The sequence below is a fragment of the Seriola aureovittata genome, chromosome 3 (genome assembly GCF_021018895.1).
Source record: "Seriola aureovittata isolate HTS-2021-v1 ecotype China chromosome 3, ASM2101889v1, whole genome shotgun sequence".
NCBI lineage: Eukaryota > Metazoa > Chordata > Actinopteri > Carangiformes > Carangidae > Seriola > Seriola aureovittata.
Window position 1 is genome coordinate 15122206 of NC_079366.1, and position 6000 is coordinate 15128205.

The window sequence follows — 6000 nt, forward strand, 5'->3', positions numbered from 1 at the left end:
GGCAGAAAGACAGCATAGAGATGCATTTTCAATGTATTATGAATATTATGTATATATGAGCATATACGTTATTTATTTATTTTTTGTTCAACAATGCCTTTCCCCTGTGGTGTGTAAATATTCAGCTGCACATATTTGGCTCTGTGTGTCTTGCCAAAACGTGTATGATATTTAAATGCATGATTATGATGTGCACAACGCTGTGCGTCTGTTGAGGCAATATGGTTTTATGACTGATGCTGAAAACCATCAGTAGACCGACAATGTGAACAAGCGATGAAATTCATTCATGAGAGGTTGTTGTTTTACTGTATTTTTCTACAGATTGCTTATTTCGCCACAAAGTGTGTGAGTGCATGGCTTACTGTGTGAAAGTGGATGTATGGTCATCTGCTTCACTCTGTTTAATTGGAAAGCAAAACAAGCAGGTGACACACACACTCCTCATACTTAATGTGATGATTGTGTAAGTGTGATCCAGATTGTGTGCTAAATAGAAAGGACACTTGCGCATGTTTGTATTTATTTGCACTTCCTCCTGATACTGTAAAAAAATCCCTGCGACACTTTGGGCGGGTTGTCTCATTGCATGGATTGGCACCTGGTGCATCCATGCACCTTTCCACACATGCACACGCATACAAAGCTGAAACCTGGCTAGTCTATGGTTAGGCTGGTACAGTAGGTAACCATGTGGCGTTCATCCTTATCTCAGCTTTTCTCCAGCTGGGCCTTTCCTGCTGTGGCACCGTGAGTTTAGGAGGTCCTGCTGACTTAGAGCGTCCTCACACTATGTCTTTTCAATTTCCCCTCCCCTGGCAACTGACAATTTGCCAAAAATATCAGGAGTAAGGAGAAAGTTGTACGTAGTGTCTATATTTAGGCAGAGCGGAGTGCTTTTGATACTCTTTAGCGAGCATAATCTGGGGCCAGGCTTTTTTGCGTAAAAACACCAGAGAGTAAGAAAGTTGGCATTATGGTCATAGGTAGGTAGGAGGCTGCCATGGTTCAGCAAGCGTGATTTTCCAATGAAAGCTAAATACAGCAAGCTGTCAGGTGCTAAAAGTGGTGCTTGACATTGTGAGTTGACATTGTGACGATGAAAATGCGTGCTCGGTTTTTTTAGATTATCAGCGCACAATGCAGCACTCCTTCTCCAGACGGCAGACAGAGACTCTGTAGTGTAGCCTGACTAAAAGTTTGCTGCTCCCTGTATAGTGCATTCCAGATCTTAACTGCACAGTGGTGGGTAGGGCAACACATTGACTCTGCAGGGAAGGAATGGATATCTCATCACCCTGCTTTCTTAAACTATGAGTCAGTATCCGTAATTGGTCACGGGCCAATCACTGCTACAGTAGGTTTCCACTTGATTAAAGTAGCAGTGTACAATTTGCCTGAGCTTGGATTCACATTGACGAGGAAAGTTTGCAAAAAGGATTTATGGACAGTTTAGTCAGAACTTGGTGTCTCCCCGATAGTTCGGTCTCATCCATTTTTAACCACTACTTTGCCTCTGTGTGTTTTTTTCCCCCTCTTTGTGAGGACAAAGTCAGTGTTTCTGCCTCACTCCTAAGTGAGTTCAGCCTGTGGCAGGGAAACAGTGGATTCGTCATGCGAGGTGTGTAAGGAGATATGGTGTGTGATCCATGACGGTGCTGGCGGCAGTGTGCATGCTCAGCGCTGCCAGCTAGTGTAAAGAGGCCAGAGGTAGAAAGTTGAAGAGAGGGAGAAAAGTTTGAGAATACGTTGTTTGAGACTGCGTAAACAGGAGATGGAGTATTATTAAGTTGCTCCGTCCTTGTTTGTTTCTTTCTCTAGTCTCTCTCTGTGTTCCTCCTGACCTGAAATTGGGGGTTAGATTGAGGATAGTGACGGACTAATGAGCCCCTTTTCCTGCAATTACCCTCCTTTCTCCTATTCTGTCTGTCTCTCTCTGTTTCCCTCTCCCTCTCAGATTCCCTGTTTGGTTTTGTCCGTTCATCTTGTTCTCTTTCAGCCTAATCAGTGTGTTTCCCTCTCTCCCTCTGTCTTCTGTTCCTCCCTTTTTTTTTTTTTTTTGGCTGTCACCTTCTTAGAGAGTAGTGGTAAATCAAGGTGGCACTTCATCTTTAAAAGCAACATGATGGTCAATTAAAGAAATCTGGTCCTAATTTGCGGTAGATTGCTATCTGAAATGTTGGATGGAAACGTTGCTTGTTAATAAAGAAAAAATGCAGAGTTGTGCTCCCTTTCTCTTTGTTCCCTCCTTTGTTTTTATTTGATTGGAAGTTTTTATTTTGGATTTCTCTATACTTGGGTTTAAAATAGTTTTCCTTTTTCTTTGTTTTTTCTCTTTTGAATGCTATCCGAATCACGGTTTCTCAGACTCAGGAGTACAGTTTTTATTATACGAGGTTTGGACAGCATATTTTTCTTTATACTGTACATGAGTCTCGGTTATTGGCTTATTGGCAGTGAATCCTGGTATACAGGCTAATTCTTTCTTTCCACTCACTCACTTTGCGGCCTGAACTGCCTCTAGAACACAGGAGAACTTTTGTGTATGTGTATTAGTGCGTTTAACTGGAGGTGTGCATGAAAAAGAACATGATTTCTTTTCCTTTCATGGTGTCTGGCTGCTGTTTGTGTTTAGTTTGGTTGCTAGCCTGCTGTGTCTTCCTCCCCACTGCGTGCTGGACATGAAATGGAGCAGAATTGTCAAGGGTTTGGTTGCCCTTGATGCTTTTTATTTCTTTGGCGCGATGTATCCGCACGGACTGAATACCCCCAAACATTCACTGTTTCAGTCTCCTTGGGACAACGGGAAGATATAGATAGCTCTGTAAGTGCAATGAGTGTAGAGCTTCCTGCGCACTATTTTAGCAAAGTGAGATTATCACATTAAAACTGGTTTTAAGCCAAATTTGTTGACCTATATTGTCTAACATCATTGTAAAGTGTGAGGTTTTTTTTCCTAAAGACTGAATGATTTGTGTTAATCAACATTTCACTGTCAAGGCTTGCTCTAGGCTTAAAGCTGCATTGGCACTGGGTGTTTGAATAACAGCAAGGTGGCTTAGTGAGTCAGGTTAAAGCTCTGGTGGCCGGCAAGTACCCAACCTGTTTAAGTGGCCTTAAACAAGACACTGAATCCCTACCGGCTCCAGAGGTGTTACTCTGTAACCAACCCTGACCTTTGACCCCTCTGAGCATGGCAACTAGAGTAAAACATTTTTACTGGGGATCAATGAGGTATCAGATTATTAGTAACTTCTAGCATAGCTCCATGCTCTTTGGATGGTAAATGCCTTGCACAGGTGCTAATGGGATGCTACCTTCTAGCCTAGCGCCAACTGCTTCACATCCTAGTCTTGTGCCAAGTAAAAGTCACTCTGGATGCTAAATCCTTTGCCTAGTGCGCAGTGCTAACGAGCCCCAATCTAGGCTGATCCTTATTAATACAGTGGGTCATGATTAGCCTAAAAACTAGCATGCAGCTGCCCTTCATGTGGCCTGGTGTTATTGCGGGGTCAGCCCAGTGACAGCCTGAGAGAGAGAGCAGGATGAGGAAGAAGATGAATGAGTTGCTGAGTTCTGACTGTGTGTGAAACATGTGTGGCTGTTGTTGATTAAAAGTTGTTGTTGTAATTGCGGGGCTTAAAATGCCAGGTGGCGGATGTGTCCTGCTAATCCCCTATCTAATTTCGAGGTCCAGGGGTGAAGCTCTTAATCCGAAACACACACACATACTCTCTCTCATAGTTCTTGCGAATACACATACACATATGCACTTACACACACACACACCCACAAATACGCATATGCTCGTACACATGTTCGCAGTCCTCTCTGTTAATTGTATGCCCACAAAGTTTTGAAATTCTCAGAAAACTGTTCACTTATTTGCATATGTTTATAATAATGTATTATATATGATAGAGTGCATAAATGTATGGCGACACGTGTGCACGACACACTCCTACATGTTTGACCTTAACCCACAGATGCACTTTTATCTGTTTGTTTTTCCTGATGGACTAAGCATCTCTGTGCGGCCTTATGGCTGTGTTTATCCAGGATAGCTTTAATTGATGATGCACGCTGTCCTCATGTCTTATACCTCCACACAAACAAACATGTCGCACATCTTTTTCTGCTAGTCCGTGCCAGTCTCCCTCTCTCATTTGCTTCGTCTTTCTCTCTGCTGTGTTTATTTTTATGGCTTCAACAGTTTACAGGCCATGTTGCTGCACACTCAGACCATATAAAGGTACACTTGAGATAGACGAAAGTGTCACAGTGACAGGGAGATAAGAGGGTTGACCGGCTGCTCCACCCTTTACCTCAGTTTACCCCTGCTCTGCTGCGCTCTACTGTATGTGGGTCAACCACACAGTGCACACACTGCACATAGTAGATAGCTACAGTATAACATGGACAGGCCTCATTTGGGAGGGGGGAAGGGGGTGTTACTGTCTACAATTGTTATCTTTATTTTTTTGCTTCTTTTGGATTTTAGCATGCTCTCTCTGTTTAGTTTATTCACTGCACAAAAAAAAATCCCACTGTCTTCCATCGAGTGTTTATATAGACTTTTATTTCAGTTTAACTTTTGTAAAAGCTTTCACGTTTTACTGCGGGGTAGTTATGAATGTAAATTTACAGCCTTTACAAGAATTTGATCATCATTCCTTTCGCCGTGCTGTGACAGGTTTGTTTGGGCCTCCAAAACCTGTTGATAGCTTTGTTAGTTCATACTTGGATATTGTTTAAACTTCGGCAGCTCGTCTCCACTGGTCTCCCTCTTTCTCTTTTCTTTGTCTTTCTCTCTTCTGCCTCTCAGTGGCAGGTGTGGCGGCCATGTGTTTTAAGTATGTGTAGTAGTTTACAGCTCAAGCTAAAAGGGGGAGGAAAGAGGGAGGCGAACAGGGAGGGAGGAAGGGAGGAGGAACCGCCATGCCCCGGGCGTAGGGTCATCTCAGGTGAAATGTCTCTCTGGGCATGTGGGCAGGGCCTCGACGAGAAGAGGGAGGAGACAGAGGAGGAGTCTGTTGACACATAACTAAACAGATAGAAAGTTTGTTATAGAAGGAGAGATCAGAAAAACCAGTCAATAACCACTATTCTTAGTACAAAGTCTAATCAAATACAATACAGAGAAAATACTTTAACGTATGCAGTTATATTCTTTATGTGTACGAAGATTTCAGGAATGAAAGTCTTGAGAAAGAAGGAAAGTGGTTGGGAGACAGGGGAATTGCTCCTTCTGGCCTCTAGCTGTACTGTAGATGCAGAGTGAGCTCCTAATAAAGGAAAAATATGCATCTAAGTAATACATTGAGTGACAGGGACAGTGTGAAATGTTGTGAATTCTCAGTGACGGCGGCGAGATGTGTGTTCACACATGCACCGAGAGCATCGAGAAAGGTGCCTCGTCAGGGGACCTCTGTCAGAAAAAAAAAGGGGTGCGTTGAGGAGAAACTTTTAGAGAGAAGGAAGGAGGGAAAATAAACCGAGGGGAGGGGGGTGGGGTGTCGGGGGGGGTGGATGACAGATGATTTCCCAAGTTCAGATATGAAAAGAGGGCGGAGTGAAAGATAGAGAGAAAGGGAGGGAAAGAGAGAAACAGAGAGAGAAGTGGGGAGGTGGCAAGAAAGAAAGAAAGAGAGTCTTCAGAGAGGAGGAACGTAAGAGAAAGAGAGAGAGAGAGAAAGAGAGAGAGAGAGCTTCTCTGCAGGGCGGGTTTCCTGAGGTCACAGTACTGAATATCACAGAGGAATGTGGAATGCTGAATTGCTGCCAAGGCAAACACACCGGCCGCACCACCGCCGCCCCCAATGGCTGTCAAGGGCTGCTTTATATACACACAAAAGACACACAAGCATGCAATCATATATGTGCATACGCATATGTACAGTGCAGTCACACAGAATGCCCAATGCAAAGTGAGATTGGATATATATACTGCCCACCACACAGATACATGCACTTGTAGAAACGTCCATGCTGTCAGCACCT

The 6000-nt window shown here is 43.6% G+C and overlaps 1 protein-coding gene across 13 annotated transcripts in view; it reads left to right on the top strand.

Annotated features, from left to right (window-relative positions):
* The window catches only part of nfixa (nuclear factor I/Xa), a 112958-nt gene that overhangs the window by 47844 nt on the left and 59114 nt on the right, over nucleotides 1-6000 (top strand). The gene's annotated exons all lie outside the window — the stretch shown is intronic.